This window comes from Geospiza fortis, unplaced genomic scaffold (assembly GCF_000277835.1).
Source record: "Geospiza fortis unplaced genomic scaffold, GeoFor_1.0 scaffold112, whole genome shotgun sequence".
In the NCBI taxonomy this organism is placed as follows: Eukaryota; Metazoa; Chordata; class Aves; order Passeriformes; family Thraupidae; genus Geospiza; species Geospiza fortis.
In genome coordinates this window covers 2,906,778-2,929,836 of record NW_005054298.1, presented here as the reverse complement: position 1 = coordinate 2,929,836, position 23,059 = coordinate 2,906,778, and positions in this window count along the sequence as shown.

The window sequence follows — 23,059 nt, the reverse complement described above, 5'->3', positions numbered from 1 at the left end:
GTCTGCACTACCTGGTCACTTTGTGCCTGATTTGTATTTTAAACTATGCTGGCGAACACAAAGTGGCACTTTTGCATCATAGAAAACATGAGAAATATAGAAAACATGAGAAATATTTTGTTTTTAATTTTAGAGGGTTTTTAAAAAACCCAGCTTTTATGTTTTTGTGTTTCCTCCTCCATAAATGACCCAAGATATAAAAATTTGACTACTAACATCAGCTATAACATCAGATCTAGCTCTAGAGTGCCTGATTAGATCATTCTGGTTTGAACTAAAACTTCCTGAAACAATGTGTACTCCCTCTAGTGTCCACAAAAAATCCACTCCAAATGGTGACTAAAATGCATGAAACCAGTTTTAAAATAAATGCAGATGAAAATTAATATATCTTGTGAATTAACAGCCACTGAATTAAATCTCACCGATTCACTTTTCAAACAGGAGCTGAAAATTGATGAAGAGTTAAGGCTGAATACAGATCTTGTGTGCAAAAGACTCATATAACTGGGAGGAGAGGAGTGTTTCACTGTTAAGCCAAAAAAAGTATCTACTAAATTTCTCTTTGGTCACAAATCAGTGCGTTTGCCCTGATACACCAATCAAGTAATTTGCCTCAGAGAAAACCACTAACACTATAAATTCACAATTAGATTAAAATCAATTATTTAAATCAAAGTTTTCTGCTTGTTGGTTTAAATCAGAGTTAAATCACTTTGATTTATGTCAATTCACCTTATTGAACCCTTTAATCTTTCAGTCGATGACAAAGCTGCCATTGACTGGGAGTGGATGGTTCGGGAGGATTCCCTTAGGCTGCACAACCCAAACTCCTGCCTGCTCTGCCAGAATCACGTGCAGACAATTATCAGCCCCATCTGATCAATTAGTTTTATAGACTGACACAGACAATGTCAAGAATTACAGCACCTTGTGCTGTAATGCTCCAGTAAGGTGCAGGAAGAATCTTTGCCCGTGTCAGCCCCTGTATGTTTATCTTTCCACAAGCCCTGGTTCAATGCTAACTTGTTTTTTTCTTGGCCTGGAAACCCAGATCCAGCTCCATGTACATTGCTCTGGTTGAACCAGTGCAGAACTCTGCTTCAATCAGATCCAGCCCCATCTGTCCACTCATGGAATACTGGCTAAAAGTTTCCTGCATTTGATTTGTTTATTTCTGGGGTGTAATTAAAAATGCAGCACTTTTAATAACAAGCTGGATAATGTTGTACTGCCTTTGCAGTGGAAGAGAAAGTTCCTGCATCCATTATTCACAATTCTCTCTGAACTCATGGCTGGATTTTGCCAACATATTAATTTTCACTATTTTTTTTCCCAAGGAAAAAGAAAAGACCTTTGGAAGAGAATCAAAGCAGTGAGCATACAAAACAAGCACACATGCAAATCCAAATCTGAAAATGCTTTCGGCTAAAAAAAAGGGCTGCAAATAAAAACAGAAAGGCAATTTAAACAATCAAATTAAATAATCCAATTAAAACAAACTAATTCATATATTCCCATGGGTGTCTTGATGAGCTCTAAACGGAGGCCCGAACTGAAATAGTACCATTAATTTAACAAAACAAAATTATTCTTGCACTCCCCTTCCCCAAAATGGCTGTTTTGCTAGAAATCCCATCTTTATCTATTTGAACTATTCAATTTTAAACAGCCTTTTCTGGGCATCCAAAGGGCTTTTGTGAGTGGTTACATCTTTCTGGGAAGTGCATGTAGATCTGATTAACACTGATAAAATAAAATCAGAATCTACCACCCATAATGAGGCAATTATCTTGCAAGCTAAAAATAAAAATGAAAACATCCAATTAAATTACTTCATTCTCACTAATAGTGACCAGTTGTTTTTCCCAGCACTTTTGTCTCAGAAAACATGCACACGTGATCGTGCAATTTGCACCCAGAAACATGCACTTATGCTGCTGCATATATATATATATATATATATATACACATCTATCTCACACTTTATGGAAAGACATTTAAGAAAAATTGAGCTCTATTCCAATAAATATTGGGGGTTTGTATTTTCTTTACCTCTTCTGGGTACCATCAACAAGAAAAGCATTACCATATAGCCAAGATGGTGAAGAAATCAGAAGCTTATTGCCCATGATCACACCAAACTGCAGATGGATTATATAATTTGTCTTTATAGGCCACGTTATGATGGCCACCCTGGCATTGTCCCCATGGTTACACCTTGATTAATTCCTGAATTATGTGCAGAACTTCAGCATAAGCAGCTGCTGGGCAGGAACCCAATGTAAACACGGTACCCTGCCTAACTGGGATGTCCTGTTGAATTATCCTTTATTGTGCCACCAGGATGCTATTAATAGTGACACTTTCAATAAGCTGCATTTTTGAAAGTGAACTAGAAATCACCACAGTGGTAAAGCACTTTGAAGTTATTGCTATACCACTGAAGAAATACAAACACAGCTATTAGATGTATTTTAAAGGAGGACTTTTTTTTTTCTCCCCATATGATTTACTACACTCCCAGACTTTTACTACACTTCAGACTTTTTACGTCTGAAGGTGTTGCCTGAGCAAAACAAAGGTTGTGCTTACTTGGCAAGGAAATTCTAAATTGCTGATGCCAAGCACAGCACACTGAAGATAAAGCTATTAGGATTTTAAAGAGTATAGTGGGAAATAAACAGCTAAACACAAAGAGAACAGTGTGAGATTGAAGAGGTTCATCAACCAGTTCTGAAGGCAGGCTGGTCCAGGAGCAACTGAAAACAGCAAAGAAGGAATGGGGGTTTGTGAACACAGAGCTTCCCACCATAAAATCATGGGTGCTGTGTTAGAAAGGGATACTTTTCAGAACTGCTTTAAAACACCTGTCAAGAAGATGTGAAGGTAAGGCTCACACCAAAAGCACCTCAGAAATTTCTACTGCACGAAAATCATAAAAAGGGGCATGAGGAGGTAAAAGAAAACAAGAAACAATGACAAAGTTCATCTGGTGGATGCCCTCCTTGTCTTGCAGCAGGTTTTGCTCTGCATCTGTGCAGAATCAGACACATGGATTTGGGCCAAGGAATACAGTTTTGATTTTATTGAATAATCTTTATTGGAGGAGAGGGGTTGCTAAACTTCCACTTAGAGCTTTTTTCAAAATGTATTTCAGTAAAAATGCTGAGGCTCCAGGGATGGTTATTCCAGGATAAATGCAGGAGCTTTACAGAGTGGAGCTATTAATGTAGAACAAGGAAGGAAAAAGAAAATACTCTTAAGAAATTAAGGTAATCTCCCACCTTTCATTCATCCTTTTTTTTCCTAAAACTACCTATCTCACCCTAATATTTTTTTTGGTTCAAGACCTGAGGACTCCTCTGGCCATTTTACCCGCTACAAGTTGAGTCAGACTTCCCAGTCTTCCCTGCAATCACACTAAGAGAAACCTGGTTTTTGGTGGGTTTTTTTCTTTTTTTTTTTTAAAAACACCTACTCCAACAGTTTTACAGTCTGTTCACCTTTAGACTCACATTCATCACGAGTTAAGAGGTGACATTTGAAGTCTGGCAGCTCCTCACATTCACAGAGTGGATGTCTTGATCTCATCTGAGGACAAATTTTTATTTATCTGCACGCTCTCTTCCTGAAATCATCATTTTTCCTTTACCAGATAACCTCCAAATCAACATACACCCAATATACATCTCACACTCTTTTGGTAACTGGTACTCCACTTAGGAAGGAATTCAATTTTGCAGGTTCAAGAAAAATCAGCTTGCAAAGGCAAATTAAGTGAAAAATGTATTATACTTGAGAATGCAATTGTTAAGCAACCCCCTCATTTATAAGATTCTTCACTGAATAATGACTTTGGGAATATCTTGTGAAGATGAGTTTTACGTGTCTATTAGCTGCCAATCCTGAACCTTTTCCCTCACCCCATTCCCTAATAGGCAATAGCTGTAGTAGCAGATTTGTCTTTAGTTTTTGTTAGTCCTGGCTTACCATGCAAGGGCAAGAGGAAGCAGTTCTTATTCTGCTGTGTCTAGCTAAGAACAAAAGGAAATAATACAAGTGAGGCACAAGCAAGCAAGCTCCAGAGCCCCAGTGCCCTGCCTGTGCTCAGCAGACCAGACATAAGGAGACCAGGGGGAAGAAAATCCATTTCCAAGCAGGTTGCAGGAATAAAGATGCCAGGTGGAGGGATGGCATGTTCTCATCATGTCTGTGTGCAGGTTTGTAGCTAAGATGGTTTAAGGACTTGGCATGGGAAAGACAAGAGCTCCCCCAGGAGCCTGGCTTTGGGCTCACCTGGGCACAGGCTGCTCTGGAGAGGGCTGTGCCAGGCCAAGGGACAGCTCACAAACACCACCTCACCTTGAGGAGTGGCAGAGCCTGGACTGTTTTTAGGAAGGAACCGAAACAAACTCAATTTCCATGCAGGCAGACTGCCTCTGCTGGTGGCCAGGGCCAGGAGAGGCCTCTCTTGCCTGCAAACAAGTTATAAATAGCAGTATTATTCACGCATTGATAGCAGATATTCCAACACGTCTCAAAGACACAGCGACTGCAAACCAAGGCAGGGTGATACACACCAATCCATAGCATTCCTAAAATAACCTCTTGTTTGTAGCTCTTGGACAAGGCAAGGCTGCATCCTCCTGGTGCAGCAGAAATGTCAAAGGCAGCCTCCTCTTTATCCGCGTGGATGAACTTGCTAAGAGAAGCCGTGCTGCCAGAGCAAATCAGGTACAGTTTCAAACAGAGATTAAGTGACTTTCACAAGCTGGAAAGAACACTGGAATAAGGGGAATGAAAGGGAGGAAAGATTAAAAGAAAGGTGAAAAGGTGACCTCCTTTGATGAAAAAATGAACAGGTTAAAAAATATGAAGAAAGCACATCTGAAACCCAAAAGCTCAAGCCCTTTCAGTAGTATTCAGACAAACCCCAAATAGGAACAGATTGTTAAGGCTTCTGGAATCAAGAGATGTGATTTTTGTTAAATACTATTTAGCAATAGTTAATATTCTAGACTTATTTGGCAAAATGTTTTTCCTCTCAGACTTTAAAAAATACTCTTTTTTAAAACCTAACTATTAGTATACATTTTATATAAGCGAGACAGACTTATGAAAATTAGTTTCTAATTAAATAAAAATCAACAGATGGCACACTATAGGCAAGTCTTTATTTTCCTCATTAATTATATGGCTTTGCCTGAAAATTCTTGTGTGATTTAAAGAGTTTGCAATTTGATCACAACAACTCTGAAAAAGTCACAGGAAATCTGTTTAAACGGGATTGTCCCTAACAATGTCATTGATGACAGATGAAAAATATATATATATATACAAGGCAAGAAATCTGAACAACTTGTATTTCCTAATTTTTACAAGCATAACAATTTATTTCAGTCTTGGAGATTGTAATTACCTTCTGTCAACAAGGTATTTTAATTCACATACACAAACAAAAGCCTTCGTGGTTGCAGCTACATGTGCAACTTTGCACAGGGAATCACAGGATTATTTCTTGTTAGGTGTGAAGTGCTGGAACTCTCTGTATGGAGTAGCACAAATAAAAATATCAGTAAACTGAGCTGCACACAGACTGGATCTTAGCGAGGAAGAGCACGAGTGAGTCTTCCTCACCCCAGCCTTCCAAAGCAAGTTAATCTTAATGCACTTTTCTTACATGGCAAGTACAACTTCCATCTAGCTAACTTTACCTTCCCTAACCCTTGGCTAGAAAACAGGATAGGCTGGGCCTGACTTCTGGAATACAGGGCTCAGACACAGAGGGAGTTTTGTTCTGGGCTACACAGGACACGATTTCATCAGTGTTTTCTATCCCAGGAACTGTCAGAGGCAACTTCAGCCACAGCAGCACTGGCAGAAGCCACTCTGGGCAAAAAAAATCCCATCAAAGAGTGCTTCAGACCCTGCTTTGGGAATTTTTAACTAGCACTAAACTAACTCCACACCCCCCACAGCCATTTCTGGCGGTAAACGAGTACAATAACTCACCAGTATGTTTTTAGTTGGTTATCACACATGAAAGTGACAATGCTGAAACTCAGAGGAGCAGACTACCATGTAAATGCAAGGGTTTTGTCCTTGTGCAAATAAGGCACAGTTTACTGTAGGCTGATTTTTCTCTGTGTGATATCTGGATTAGTAATTAACATTTTAATTAAAGATGGATTAACAAATATTAGGAAAATTATGTCTGGAACTGTTCAATTTAAAATCTACCATATATACACAGATAAACATGTCATTAAGTGCAAGTCATTTTCTGGTCTGTGTAAAAATGATGCGATTTATGTCTTTGAGAGACAGCATAATAATTTGATATTATTATACATGGAGATAACTACTGAACAAATATAATACATGGGGAATTTTTTTTTAGAAGCTATATAATTACCATTAAGTTTCAGATGTTCATTTAGTGGAAGCTCTGACTGCAGTTCAAGCTATAGACTAGTTGAACTTAGCTATGTTCAAACAGAGCATGGTGGTGAAGGAGGACACACTGTTCTAAATGTAAATTGTATTAGCAACAACATATTGAGATTTCTGTACTCTTTGTTCCATTTGTGGATTTTTTGCCACGAGAATAAATCACAGCGTGCTTTCTGTTCTTGCAGCAATCTTTGCAGGGAGAAGCCAGAATCTGCACCATGTGCTTTTCACTCTGCATCTGGTCTCCTTTTGTCGAGGCACCCTGGGTGCTGGGTTTGCTTTTTCTGCTGTGTTTTTCTGCGAGGGTAAAAACTCCTAATCTCCATCTCACCTTCTTACCAGACAAGCCAACATTATGATCTGAGAAGAAGTGGCACTAATGGCCAAGCGAGTCAAATAGAGAATAGGAAAAAGAGCATAATGTGAGGAATATTTGGACCTATTTACTGGTCATTAAAATTACAGATAAATTGCACTTTCAGCACGGTCACAGAAAGGAACTGGAACAAGCACAATTATGGCAAACAGTATTATCAGAACCTGCAAAAAACTTAAATGTTCTCATCAGCACCTTTTAAACCAATCTGGATACAGCTGAATGATTTTGCATTTGTAAAAATTTACTATACTTGGATGAGTAGTAAATAGCATAATACATACAAAGAAGCATTGATTTATAAAGCCAGCCTTTTTACTCTTTAGTCCCAAGGTGTTTTAGCTTTCAATAAAACACTCGAAAGAAATGAATCCAGATCATTATAGTGCATAGTTTCTAAGGCAGTAGCAAACAAAACAAAAAAATCTTGTAAGGCAAATAACTTCAAAATGGCAAAGCTTTCTGGTTATGTAGTTGCTGAGCATCTCCCTGGGTTTAACTCCATTGACATGAGTAGTGACAAAGAAATTTATTTCCGACAGGTACTGAGGAGGCAGAGCACTCAATGGTGGGTAGACACACACATCCAATGAGAAGCAACTGCAACAATGCACAGCTAAGCAAACAAGAAAACTGAATACCTTTGGAAAGGGAAAAAGCCTTTTCATCCAGGCCAGTGTTTAAGGCAATATTTATATAGGTCATGTCAGATTTGACTATGACTCCTTTCTGTACATCAGTGTCATACATCTAAAAACTCACATTCAGAGCTTGGAAGGAAGAGGAGACTAAACAATAAAGTCTCCTGTGTCTACAAAGCAACTAGGAAACACTGAGGCAGCAGAAATGCATTGCTCACTTGAGTTTAAACATGTCATTTTGTCATTTCATGGGCAAGCAAGAAGAGAGCAATATTCACAATACAGAGTGCTCACTCTGACACCATGCGTCCTAAAGGCTGTTCCAACATCTTTGTGGAATAACTTTGTTAAACTGTGAGTAGGAATTCTGCTATTTCTGGTTTGGTTTTTTTTTTTTTCAAAAATACTAGTGTCAGTCTTTGTCTGGACCACACTGAGGTTCAAAGCCTTGAGCTTGGAACTACCTTATCCACATTTAACAGTGCAAAAATTGGCACTTGACAAGAGCAGAGCCCGTGTGGAAAGGCAGGGATGGGGTGAATTGGTTTCTAATAGGAGAGACTTTTCTTGCCTTCCCAGGCAGCCTCATGATTCTAGCAGACAGCAGTGGCAAAGCAAATACAACCTCAGAGTGTTTCTGAAAAATACAACTGCATGATTTATCATCCTTGAGGTACTGAGAGCCATTACACAGCCTGGCCACAGACCACAGCCAGCTCCTCTGCAGAGGCAAATCCCTGCAGGCACCTACAAGGCTGTATCCCAACAGGAATGTCTGTATTCCTCCCGGGTGTCCAAGTAGGTAATAAACAATTTCCATTTATTGTGAAGTTCTTTGATGTGAATTTCAGAAGCACAGGCCCCATACACTTCCACTGTAAACACTGTAGTGTTTGCACCTGTTCTTTCTGTAAATGTTTTGACTTGTCCTCAGAGCATCCTTTGAAATTGCCAAAGAACCAACACCTCCTTGTTTCTTTCACTTGTCAAGGCCTGCACTGCTATTAACACTGCAGGAATAGAAGCAGAAACAAACACAAAACTTCAGCTGCATTATTAGGAGAAGAGAAATACAAAGTGCTGGCCATAAATTACACTGAAAGTTCCAAAATGCCCTCGCAGAAGTTGCTGCAATGTTTTGAGGGGAGAGAGGGTATTCTGAAGTGGCACATGTGCTACCTGAAGCTGAGCTGTCATAGCAACAACCTCATTAAAGCACCCCTCTTGGGAGTGCTAACCTGTATTCCAACTGTGGAGAGATGTCATTTATAATGTGACTTAATTCAGTTAAGAGTCAAAGTATAGTAGATAGCAGAAAAGTGAAACTGCTAATTTAAGGAATTCATAAATGAACACGAATACCATATCAAACAGCTATGAAAAAATCTGCTTTTGCCCTCATCACCTTCCATTTCCTGAAACCACTACACCACTATTGCAGTCTTTAAGCCTATGATTTACAAGTTACTGGCAATTCCTCTTTCCTTGCCACCATCCCTGTAACCAGGGCTCAGGATGTGGCTCTTTTCTAATCTTGCCAGCCCTACATAGAAGGCATTGCCATCTCAGCTGCTCACCCTGATTGTCTCCAGCTCTCACACTGAGCTCTTACCCCAGCAAATTACACCCCACAAATGATCCCACAAGCAGGATTTGCTTTGCTCCTCTACTGCACCATCCTCAAGGTGCTTCCTTCAGTATCCATCCTTCCCCCAGAATCCCCAAAAATGACAATTCAAATGAACACTATGATCCTTATTAAGAAACATCTGCCAATATTCAGAGCTGCCTGGATATGATACTCATCACTTCTCTAATGGAGTGGCTGTGCAGCAGCCGAATAAATTCATGCATATTTGGATTTCACTTTTAAAGATCTATGATTTAATAACTAATTGACAGCAATAATGCATCAGTACAATATGTTTTGGAAGGGCCTTTCAGTTTTTAGAGGAGTAGAGATAATTGAAGATGAAAAATGAAAGAAAATGGCACTGCTTAGTAAATGAGTCGTTAACCTTTCAACCCGAGAGCTCCCGCTGGAAGCCTGACCAGAGGGACTGCAAGAGCTCCAGCAGCTGCAAGAGAGAGAATAAAGTTAATTCAGCTTTGAATTTCTTTTCTTTTTTTTTAATGCTTACAAAACTTGGTCTCCATCTCCCCAAAACGCTGGCCACAGCATTTTACGCATCACGAGGCAGGCTTAGATATTTCCCCCTTTGGTAGATCTCACAGTGAAGGCGAGCTTTGCATATCCTTGCCCATAATGTGCTGTCTGCAGCATTTTAAGCTAAAACACGAACCAGTCATTTGGTGTCAGTGCTTTGACCTTGAGTGATAAAAATCACAATTTTCCCTTTGTGCTTGCAGCTCCCCAAACAGCAGGAACAATCTCCTCAAAGGTCAGGGAGATGCAGCCCTGAAGGGCAGCACTCCCCCCATGGGAAGCTGGGAGAGGAACAGTGACCAGCAGAACACACAAACTCCCAGTTTTAACTTCTGTGGATCCTAGAAAGTGTCTGAAGTCATGATCCATAGTGCTATCTCTCAGTCAAGATTGCTTGCACAAATTACATAAATCAGCTCTCCAAAAAATACTTTCCTTTTAACCTCATTAAATTTTGTTGGGCCTTAATCCACAAACTTGATTCAAATTTTGGTAGAAATTTGAAGACTTGCAGCTCTGTATTTGGATCACAGCTCACAGTGTTATTGCTTAGAATAACAACACAATACAGAGACTAAGCAATAAAAGTATCTGGGACTTGCATAAAATAGGTTATTTACATCGAGCTCCAGGCATGACTTCAGTTAAAAAGAAAATATTGCTCATATTTGTACTGATTTCAGTTATCCTGCACAGCCACACTTACTAAGAGATACACAAAATACAATTATTATCTTCTAGCTTGCTGGTTTGTTAAAACAAGCCATCTCTGCAGTTCAAGGTATGGTTTTATCCAGTACACATGGATCTCTACAAGACTTTCTGTATTAATGTGTTTATTTGTTAACTCTTGGCAGAGTTGCACAAGAGTACATTTGCAGCCAGTTGCAACTTACAGATTTTACAATAAAAAGGGAGAAATATTGGCCAGATAGTTAATTAAATGGCACTGAAACAGTTTTTTTTCCTCTTTCACAAATTCCAGTTAGTATTCCAAACCTGTCTTAGGTGCCCCAATGACACAAAAACCAATAAATCTTCATTTATTGTCAGTAGATTTCTAACCTGGCTGTTTTAAACAGCATGATGAACACATTTTAGCAGAATATATTAGCTGTGCCAGTTTAATAGGAGGGAGATTGATGAAGCCTTTCCTTTCTTCCTGTGTACGAAGCCCAGCACGCAGGGAAGAAAATCCTTCAGATTTTCCTTCTTCAGCAACACTGTTGCCTTTCCTGGGACACCATTTCTCCTCCTTGGGCTATTACTAGCCAGTCTTCTCCAAAAGAATTTTAATGAAACTGAAGAGGGATCTCAAGCTTTATCAGCACCCACCTGATGAGAGAGGGGGAGGAAGAACAACCTCAGCCTCAAGGGCTGTATTGCCATGCCCAAGCTCTGCACAGGGTTCAAATCCCACACAAACTGAATGTGGTAATCTGGGACTGACAGGGAAGGTCTGAGGAGGGGGCACCCTCCCCTGGGGAGGAGCCAGGGTATAGCCCAGGTGGGCCAGGGTCCATCCCTGACCCCTCACTCCAGGATCAGCATCAGCAGCACCACCAGCACAAAAGGCATGTCTCAGATCAGATTCTCTGGCAACCAAAGGGTTACTAAGGACAAAAGAGAGATTTTCTTCCCCATTATATAACACTTAAGACTACCCAGAAAAATACAAATGCTTCCTTTTTTTTTCTTAAGGAGAATACTTAGCTCACATTCAAAATTGAGCCAGAAACTAATGCTATTCTTGATGCCTGCATCATCCACATGAAGAACCAGAAGCATGAGCAACCCTTCTCCACCACCATCACAGGAGAAGCAGGAGTCCAACCCCACTCCTTCCAGAGGTGCTTTACCTAGTCCCAACTTCACAAGTATTTTCCTTTCAAAACAAACATGATTTACCAGTTTTTCCAAAACTTTCCCCACCTCCTTGTGCAGAAAAGGCTGCAAAGGGAGGCAGGAGTTGTGACCTTGGCAAGTGTATGAGCCCCAGAGGTCCAGCAGGAAGGAGATGTTTTGAGAGGTGTTTCTCCCTCAAGTATGGGTATGCATATTGTTACTGGCTAATGAAATTCATACTCATAGCTCCCACTTATTCCTTCTGAAGGATATCCTTTTGGATGCTTTGTGGTCCAACGGACTTTGACATCTAAGAACCTGTTAGTCTGCTTTTTATTCCTCTTGTAATTAGAACAAATGTTCAGGTTATTGAGAGAATTAAGAAAATCAATATTAATGAGCTTTTGGACTATGTTATTAGACGGTTTCAGCCGACAACTGCAAAGTACTCTAGCTTACTTTGACAGGATTTTGGGTTTGTCTGCTGCTTTTAAACACTAACAGACTTCTCAGGGCAAAAAAATGTTAAGTCTGTGCGCCCAAACCGACCAAATTGTAAAAGCTAAGTTTATACCAGTCATTACACACTCCTGCCCCTAAAAACAAAAGAGCTCTAAAGAACAGAGCACTCCACCAAATACAGCTTTGAGGTATGTACTTACATTAAATATAACCAATTGCTTTAAAGGGCAACCATTCCCACAGCACAAAGTTCACATAAATTTTCCCACAAGTCCCAAACGCAAACACTATCTGCAAAGTCCACACGCTTTGTATTTCACCAAAGCTTTGCAGAATACATTTAGCATAAGAGAAAACAGAGTTAGGTTTTACTCTTCACTTCATCTTCTCTGACAGAAAGATGTCAAAAGAAAGGTGCTGGCAGGAAAGCTGACTGCAGCCCATACAGCTTTATTACTGAAGTATGGGGGGATTACGTGGTGTTATTGAAACATCACTGCACTACTGCTGCCTTCTTTTTTCCCCTCCTTACAGTGATAGTGATTCCTATTGGGATGAATTACTTTTAAACTTCACTTATTTATCAGTGGGGAAAAAATAAAAAAAGAAAAAGAATTCTTTAAGTCTAGAATAAGGAAGGTGAATGTAAAATACACCCACGCAGACTTGAGGTCCCACAGTGGGTTACCATTCATTTCTATAAAAATTAGATCTGGATCATCCATGAACTCTTCACTAATACACTCATTCCCAAAAGCAAGTGCTTCAAGAAGCCTCCTGTATTTTCTGGAAAGAAAGAAAAGATGTTGATTTCCCCACGGCTTATCAAAGACAATACTTGCACATACCAAATGTTGCTGCTTAACTCTTCATGTATTCAGCAACACAAGTTCTTTTCAGTTCAGAAGCACTGTGGAGATTGTTAGGGTTTTTTGGTACTGGACATGCCTTTTTAGCTTCCCATCAAATAAAATAATGCTGTAATTTAACAGGTAACCCTCCTCCATTCACTTCCAGTTTGGTTTTTTCCCTGTGGCTGCAAACCCCAAATGAAAACACAGCATTCGACAGACACCTGTACCATCAACAGCTGCGACTCTCCGATGAGCTCGGCAGCACCTGGCCTCCTGAAGCTGTAAGGGAATTTCCCAGACATGAGATTTTGTAAATTTGATAGGGAAGGAAAAAAAGGAAAAAAAAGAGAGAGATATCCTACTCAAGATGAAACCAGAATTTGTGAGGTGAAATCAGATGCAAACCAGTGGGAGTCACCACTCTGCTGGCCCACTAGCAAAACACCCGTGGCCAGTTTATGCTTTTCAGGTGTCCCACGATACACAATCCAAGATTTCCACTCAGGTGGGGCAATTTTTCCACTCAACAGAAAACAAGATACCAAAAGAAATTAAATAAAGATGTTTTTTAATACCAGTGAGGGGAAATTACTTGTGTGCATGAATAAGTGGTAAGCAGTTCACGATGACCACCATCAGCAAAGTCCTCCCTCCCCAAAAATCAGCAGAAGAATCATCAGCTGACTTCAGAACAAGCACACTGCTGTGTTAATTTACTCCTAGTAGCACACCAAGGACATGCTGTGCTATCTTTAGAAAAAACTGGCTACTGTGGGGCGAAGCAGACTGTTGATATATTACGCTCTGACATTTTTCATTAAGATATATAAACTTGTGGAAGATGCGCTCTTGAATTTGCATATTTGCATCATGCTTTTCATAGCCACGTAAACAGCCTTTAATGCACTTCAATTTCTTTGAGCTGCTGGATTAGCAAAGGGAATGAATGCAGTGGAAGGATGCGAGTTGTGCCACACCTACCGGATCTCAGCACTCATTTTATGCAAATGCTTTTAGTTATGCTCCTAAGGCTCACAGCCACTTATTAAAATCTCCTGAATTTTCAAGTCTTTTGCTGGTAAGTCTTCAGAGCAGCAGTCAACAGCAGAATGGCAATCATGGGCAATCACTGAGAGTTTAGTTATGTTACAACTTTTTGTGAGGCACTTCTGACACAGCGTGATGCCATTGTGGGAAGACAGGCCACCAATTAATGTAAATCAGCATGGCTTCATCAAGGAGCATTTAACAATTCTAACTGACATAAAATCATAACATGGTTCATATACTCATTACTGAACACCACTAATTGGTGTGGGGAGTTATGCTGTTTTCAGAAAAAAAATATGGAACTTACGAATTGTTCCGAGAATATTCTACAACAAAGGTAGCAATAGCATTGGAAACACAAGCAGGCTTTATACACTCGAATGTGCTTCAAATAGGCTTTAAATACTCAGCCTCACAGTTTGTATCAGAGCCGTATTTCAGAATTTTGTCATCATCTGTTGACAACCATCTGCTTCGAACTTCTTACCGCCCTAAGAGTGGCCAAAATTGGATACTGACAGAGAGAATTTCTGCACAGAAAGCAAACGATTCACAGGACAAAGTAAGTGTCAAAGGCTGGAGACCTGGACACAGAGGCCCAGAAATCCAAGGTAAATAAGAAAATTATAGAAATTTAGATCTGACACTCTCCTGCAATACTACTGGAGATGAAGTTCACAGTCTCTGAAAATGCAGGAGTAGCAGATTAGCTGACACCAATTCTCCAGAGGAGTATAATCTACAGAGTAAATAGGTAATATTGTGTACTGTCAACTCTACTCAACTCACAGCCACTGGAAACCCAGAGAAAGAAATGTAACACAGCAAGTGCAAGCTGAGGAATTCATTCAGGTGGGTCTGTACACACACACTAACCTGAATAGCTTGTTCCAATTTGAAGAAATGTGATAATGGGCCACTTGGGTCTGGGCATCAGATTCTATCTGCTGAAAAAAGCCCTGGTAGTCCTGGCTTTGCTGTATGTAGCACAGCACCTCTCATGGCTCCCCCTCTGTATACATATGTATATATGTGCAATATATTCTCACAGAAGTGGTTCACAGCAGCCCTACAGCATCACCTGCTCAGGTGAGCCTCCAAACCATCTTTTTGCTCCAACACAGAACAGCTTTGTTTCCAAAGGCACACACAAGCTGCAGGCCTGGGACAGCACTGAAGTTTTCACACTTTTATAGTCCAGACCTGCTTCATCTCCCTTGCACAAGATTTAACATTGCAGCTTCAAGAGTTTTGCCTAAGACTCCTTACTGTAAAATACCACTATGGATAAACCATTTGCTGCTCACCATTCTTTCTGAAATCTAAATATAAAAATAAAAACACTTGGCTTAGGACTTGGGCCCAAGGAGAAAAAATTCCATTTTGCAGCCTTCCTCCACTCCTTGTACTCTTAAACTCCCACTGCCTGCAAACATCCCTCAGAAAAAGCAACTTCAATAGTTACACAAAATAAAGCTATTTCAAACCAAGTGTTTCTGATGAATTTGGAAGGCAGGCCAGTTTCCCTCCAGGAGATATATGACTATCAGCACTGGAGAACACACAGGCTTGACCTACCCCTCATTATACTTTGCTAAATACTGCTGGAAAAAAAGCTGCTTTAGGACAGTTTCCAAAAGAAGGTCAAGCGTGCTCATCCTTGGATAAATCTGCAAAGATTCATAGGGAACTGATGTGCAGAGTGAGAAGGTGCCACCTTTATAATCCTTCCACATCTCCAAAGCCAATATACATTTTTTATGAAGAAAAAGGTAGTGCATCATGTAGAAGACCAGCAGATCCTCCTGTATAGCAAAAATCTAGGTTTAACCAACCAATGACTTGCAGACCATGCACATCTTAGCATATTGGGCTGTCTGGAATTTTGTCCGGTTTTCTGACCCCACAGGAAGGCAGCTTCCTAGCAAAAACAATGTTTTTACATGAAAAAAACCATCACATTAACTTTATTAAAATAATTCATGCAATAACTCCTCTTCTGGAGGATTATTAAAAATTCTGAAATAAGAAGTAATCATGCATGTGATGCATATAATTTAAAATTAGAAAAGAGAAATATAAACATGGGTTCGGTTTAAGAAACCCTACAAAACTGAATAAACTATTGGAATAGAAATATTTCAAGAAATAGGTATTTCTTGCATAAAAGTCATAGGGTAATACAGACAATGTAATTTAATTAGAGGTTCTCTAATAAAGAATTTCCAGTGAAATTGTAATAAAATTTTTAGAAGTTCTTTTATACTTAGATGCAACCTGATTCTATTACAACAAGGACAAAACAAATAATCCATTGACTTCAGTGGTCTTGATGGAGGTCTGAAATCTTTTTGTTTACAAAACATAAAAAATGTTTTGCTCCAGAGAGGAAAGTCTCATTGGCAAATGACACACTTTGATTTCCTAAGCACACAGCTTTACACAAACACCAATATACTTTGGATAAATCAGTGTGTGTTTGCATATGCAAAAGAGCATCCGACCAGCAATGAACTTACTTTGCTCTCTCCTCTTTTATCTTCCCTGTACTTGCAAGCAAAAAGAGGCAGGTGTTTTATGGAGATCTACCTATCATGTAGAAAATTGTTGTGATTTTTTTGTGATCTTCTGGCATTAGTGTAACTTTTTCAAATTCACTTTTTTGATTACACAACACTACAGCATTTCTCAAAAAAAAATTATACATTAAGAGGGATGTATCAGAAATGGTGGTTTTTTTGGTACTTTCAGTGCCTTAGAATCATTGAGAAGAACTTTGCTTGAGGAAAAATACTTTCCTGCATGTTAAGGGAGGTGGAGACTCAACTGTTCTATACCATATCACAGCCTCTGAGAAAATTATAAACAGCAGCCCAAACTATTTGACAATATCAAAACCGTATTTTACAAAGTAGCACTCACAAGATATTTTTGTTAGTTTCCAGGCAGGTAAATTACAATCACAAAGCTTTATGAGAAAGCCACATGGGAATTGTTGTGGGAGCATGTCCATGTGTTCACAGAACAATCTTCTAGACAGAGCACCTCACATCAAAACACTGCATTTGCAGAGAATTGCATTGGCATTTGTCTTGCTTGCACATGGCCCATCCCCAGCCCAAAATACCACTGCAAAAATCAAAACTGCACCTTTTCATTCTCTCTGCTCATTCGAGGAGAACCAGGAGTGACTCTTATGAACTGCTGTTAAAAACAGAGCCTTACAGTAGTGAAAACTGATGAATTATAGATATTATTCTGATAGCTTAGATTTTAGCTTCTTATTCTACTGCACTTGAAGTGCAAGCCACTCAAGAGTGCCATGCCCAAAAGTTACCAAGGGAAGTCCTACAGACAACCAGGCAATAGATAGCCCAAAATACATGGATATTTCCAAGAAAAGGAAATAGTACATCCTTGTTTCTGCAGTGAAGCTGAGTTTCAGCTGCCTGGCTCCTCTGGAAGGCCTCATCACGCAGCAGGAAGCAGCAGGAGAGGTGTTTAGGAGCATTGTCGGGTTGGGAAGAGCATTTCAGGATGCAACGTACCATATCTAGAACTCGTAATGCTGTAATCTGTTTTTCCGCCTCAGAGAACTAGGCTGTATTTCCAACTGCATGGAAATAAAAATCTCCAGGCGTACCTCACTTCCAGACTGGCATTACATCATCTCTAAAAAGCCCTATTACTTAGCAGCACACTCTGCATATTGCAGTGTTTTGTTATTAATACACCATTGCAATTTATAGCAAAATGGTCAATAAAAATGCGGTTTCTGAAGAGACAAACAGCCTTCTCTCCAGCATGCAGCCCTGCCCTCAGACTGCCAGGGTTCACAACCACCACACACAGAGCCCAGCACCAGTTCTGGATTTACATACTGCTTGGGAAGCAATGACATGTACAACAGCAAATTATAATGGGCTCATATAACACTTCCCAGGTACAGAGAAAAATCTTACTCCTGCTATGTGGATCTTGCAAATTAAATCAGATTAATAACATGGTGAACGTATTACTGGCAAAAGCATGTGTTTATCTCTAATGATCCTTCCCAGTTGCCATTAAATCTAATTAAAAGGCACTGACTGAGTTTTATTGGAATTCCATTACTGAGGTCTAATCCTGCTCTCTCACAGCCCAGCACCCATGGGAAAATGCACTTCCCTCCTGCAGAGGCTCCAGAGCATCCTCACCAAAGGAATCCTGTCAGCAGGACCACGGCTGGGCTGGGCAGCTGATTCTACAGCAACAAGTCCTGGTTCCTTCATTTTACCAACTGCTTAAGCATGAAGATTTGTATCACTTTACAGCACTATGTTTTGGTACATCTTGGGAATTTGTCCCATTATGGTCAACAACTGGCTGGCTAGCTGGGATAAGTTTACAAATATTTTCGTCTCTTCGATAGAGATAATTTATGGGGGAAAAAAATTCAACTTGTTCAATTAAAAAGCAAACTAGTGGGTTGGACAGAAGGTGCAAAGTCATTATTTGAGTAATTATATTTTTAAAGAAACCCAATTAGTTCCTAATTGCACTTACAAATTTAAGACCTAGTTCTCCAATGTCTACACTTAGCCCAAACTGACATTAAATACAGACTCAATAGTCTGTATGACTCGCTTGGAAGTAGCCAAGTTCTGCTATTTTCATCTTCACTGTTCATCATTAAGAATGTTTTGAGGAAGTGCAATTAAAATGAGTTCTCTAAGCAAATTTTTTTTTAATTGCATTTGAAGAACAAGACTATTAAGCGACAGATTAATGCATAAAAACTAGGAAAAAAGCAACAACACGCTGGGATTCCAAATATGCTACTGTAACAAAAACAACGTTCTATTATCTAAATTGCCAGCCTTTCTAGAGAAAGCCATTACTCTAAATTCACAAGTTACAATTACGTAAGTTCTTTGAGCCAGTGCAAAATGGAGAAACCAAATTTCTTCAAATGCAAATAACCAGTAAAGGATCTGTAAGAAGGCGCTGGAGGAACACACACTTCCAACCTGCAGACTGAAGTCAATGTGAGTTTTGCCAGGTTAAACGCAGAAAGATTGGGGTCCATATGAACCTCAAAGGTATGGCACAGAGTCAGATTTACATAGCAGCCGTCACACAGCTCTTCAAAGGAAGCATTGTGTGAAGTGAGAGCTTCTCTCCAAGCCTTGGGAGGACAGCTCCTTCAACCTGCCACAGCTCCAGCAGAACTGCTGTGATAAATTAGTAAAAGGTTTGCTGCAGAACAAGTTTACACATAGTCTTTTCACATCAAACACCTAGTTTTGAACTTTGAAACGCAGCTTAGCCTTTAAATAGTTTGTGTGTTTCTACCACTTTCTTTTTACTAAACTCTTAGAAACCACTGAAAGAACAACCCAGGTAAGAGAACATGCACGTCAGCTCACAGAAACCCACACACAGAGCTCAGGCTCCAGGAGTGCCAGGGGTTTGTGCGTGCACTCACACACTCAGCTGAGGGCAGACAGCACTGAGTGCCTCCAAAACCAGCCAGCCACTGAAACTGAGCTTGTGGACATCTCCCAGCTTTTCTGACTTAAATTAACCCTTATCACACATCCTGCAAAGAACTGTCCCAAATTCCTTGATATATTTTCACCCTCCTCTGCAATTTTGCCTCTCTAATGATAGGCATGTTTCTTAAGTAATAGTTTTTCTAGGGTAAATAAATAAACAGCAAAGTCACTGTGACATTGGAAGCATCTTTTTTGCACAAAAGATACTAATACTGAATATCTATGTTCAGAACATAACAGAGTTAACTATGGGAACATCCACCTCTGTAGTACAGCACAGAAACAGCTTTTTGTAGGTTTTTTCAAGAACACTTTCCAACAGATGGTCAAGCTGGAGCTCAGTCTGGTGAAGTACAGCAGTGCTGGTACACTCAGTTTCCAGCATTAAGCTGCTAATAATGACAAAGTTGTATTGTAAAGGCTCCCGGTGCAGTCAGTCACCTGCTGCGGCACCTCACCAGGGAATGAAGGCCATCAGCAGTCGTCCCAAGGAGACAAATTTATTTTGCCTGGTTTGTGTTTCTGACACAGGGTGAGAAATCCAAACTCCCACCAGCCTGACCTTAAGCCTGAAAATTCCATTTCAAAGTAATTTGCTTCCAGATTTCACTTAAATACGGTCAAAGGACACTGCGAGAACAATAAATTCCCTGTTAAGTGGGATGAAGACAGAAGTTTTGGAAGTCTTTTTGGGACTGCAGAAAGGAGTAAAATTCATGAAGATTTGTCATTCCTTCAAAAAAGTTTTCAAATTAGCAAAAAAAAAAAATAAAAAAATAACGTGCGATATGCCATCACTCATGAACTTGAGTTTTAAGTTATGTGACAACATTTTCTCATCCCATATAAAGTCTCCCTTTGCAGGAGCATCTCTTGTCTGCAAGACTTTGCTGAGAAGCTGTTTCACCATGCCAGCGCCTGCCCGCGAGCTCCTAAACACTAAAACCACACATGAAAGAGTGGGAGAAGACAGTAGCTCAGTGCTGCTGACAGCAGTGACGTGCCACCAAAACCCAACACAAACAAGCCTCAGCACAGACAGCAAGTCGATTAATAATGAGCAATGCAACTCATTAATACTGGTGTGGATACACATCTCACTGACAACACCGAGATTACCAAGTCAAGCTCCCTTTATCCAGGGCATCTCTGCAATCTGGATCACCTCTAGGTAATCACTCCAATTAGTGCCGTGGATCCATGTAATGATGCTCACAGCAGCAGACACAAAAATCCAGGATGACAAGAAAGGGTGTGGGAGCAGGGTGAAGCTCCAAGGCTGGGAAGAGCTGTGGGAAGGAAACGCCCACAAGAACCAGAGAGCACCGATGGGACCTGTGAAGTTCCCCGGAGCGTCTGTAGGGAGAGCGGGTAACAAATGTTGCCTTCTCAGCTTCCCAAACTGTTTGCAAGGTTTTCCTCAGGCTCCATAAATTCATTTGTTGCAGCTATACTGTGAAGGAGTTGCAAGTGTCGCAAGGAGTCTGGGTCCATCCATTTCCTTAGGAAGAACTGACTGAAGTAGAAGGAAAGGAAATCACCTCTTTGTGGCTTCAGTGGCACAACCTCAGCTGCAGCAGGACTTGGCCCTTATCCTACCACACTCTCCTGGCTGGATTCCCTTCTGCTCACTTCCCTTTCTTCCAGCTCCCCCTCTGCATATCATTCTCTCTTCACAATTTTTATATACCTGAAGTTAGAGGAGCTGCAACCTGGCTGAGGACAGACCTGATAAGACTGAAAGAATTTAATTGTATTTCAAACCCAGAGAAAAGGGCTTAGATAATTCAAACTTTGGTGGGGTTCCCCCCCACATCTTTTTTCCTCCTGATGTTGCCCACTGATCTAAGAGAAAGTGTTACCTCTCCTTACAGCACCTCACTAGTACATTACCATGGCTACCACAACAGTGCTATTAACACAACCCATGACATTTTCCCAATTCTCTTATTACCTATGGCCAACCTCAGTGCATTCCAAATTTCAGTGCCTTTCACATACAGTAAGCCTAGCATGCTCCAGTGACTCAGAATTTCCTCCTGTAAAGGAAAATCAACTTGGTATGGTCAATAATTTTTGCACTGTATCATAAAGTTTATCTGATGTGCAAATGTAATTCCCTTTCTGGATGCCTCATCTTGAAACCCTTTTAGGTTGAGACCACTTGACATTTTTTGTGAAACAAAATGCCTTTTAAGTCATAATTTGTGCAGTGCTCAGTTTTGATAAGACATGACATTATGATATGATGAGTTAGTTGATTCTAAGTAGATTTGATTTATCCCACTTTTGGGGCTGGTATGATTTACAAGGATGCTGCCTTTTAAGATAGGATTGATTTTAATATAAGCTGGCAGCACCTTTTTTTTTTTGATGAAACACTAAATCAGAGCAAGGTAACTATGAAAAATAAAAAAAAAAGGTAAAATTAAACAAAATTTAAACACCAGAAATTAATATTCATGCATAATTGGCACTTGCTTACCACTATGCAGGAATACAGAGCAACAAATCAGTTTCCAAAACAATTCCACAAAATGTTTGGAAGTTTGATTTTTATTCATAAAATCAGATACAAGCTACACTTGCTGAAATCTAATCTGACCATTCTATGAATACCATGGAAAGTTCTTGAAATATTTTCCATCAAACAAGCACTACCACGACCACGAATCTTTGTGAACCAAAGCAAAAGCATATGTACCCTTCACAAAACTGAAAAGATTTCCTGAGACCCTTTCCTCTCTGGCTGTTCAAGTGCCGTTCTAGGGAACACTATGCTCATTTCCTCGCAATATCCCTGCACCTTGTGATGCAGTGTTTTAAACATGCAAGTTTGTGATGCTGCAGCAATACTTTCCTCCTTGATAGGTAGTTATTTCTCATTTTCGCAGCATGAATCACCTAACTAATTCTGATGGCTACCCGGGAAAGGGACGGGAGAGGTTTGGCAGCTCGACTGAAGCAGAAATCTATACCCCAGACTGACTGTGCAGAGGCATCCGCACTCACCCAAACGAGCTGTAAGCAGTTAGTAAACAATTTAGTAGGTAATGTCTACGTGATGGAGAGGAGCTGGATGTCTAACAGTGAGAATTCAAGGCTTTAGAGAGTTACTGAAATCTACTGAAATCTAACGAAACCCTCGCAGAGTGCGTACATCACCCAGGGCATCTCATTCATGAGACCACGCAGTTTGGGAGCTGAAAGGCTACAAGAAACCGACAGACAATTTTCTGTTGAGCGGGGTTTTCTACAGCGCTAAGAAAACCTGAGTCAGAGCAGCACACCGCCGTTCCCGCACCTGAGCCACACAGAAGGCGGACTTGGGCTATACTTAGAAAATATCCAATTCAAACATCTCGCAGGAAGATGAGAGCGCTCTGGTGACTGTGCAATAAGCGACACGAAACCCAGAGCCCCGCTCCGGCGGGGGAACCGCAACCCTCTCGGATCAGGGACTTCTCTGAGCAGAACACAGTTGGAAGTTCCGCGATCGCCCACCCCGCGGCTGCGGGACCCCGAGCCCCCGTGCCCAAATCCAAGTTCGGGCACTGAGCGAGCGGCAACTCGGGGGACATTGAGGAGGGAACTTTTGGGAGGTTGCGGGAAGCGGAGGGCGCTCGCCGTCCCTGCGGCACATCTCCGCCGGCCGCAGGGCTGCCTCGGGG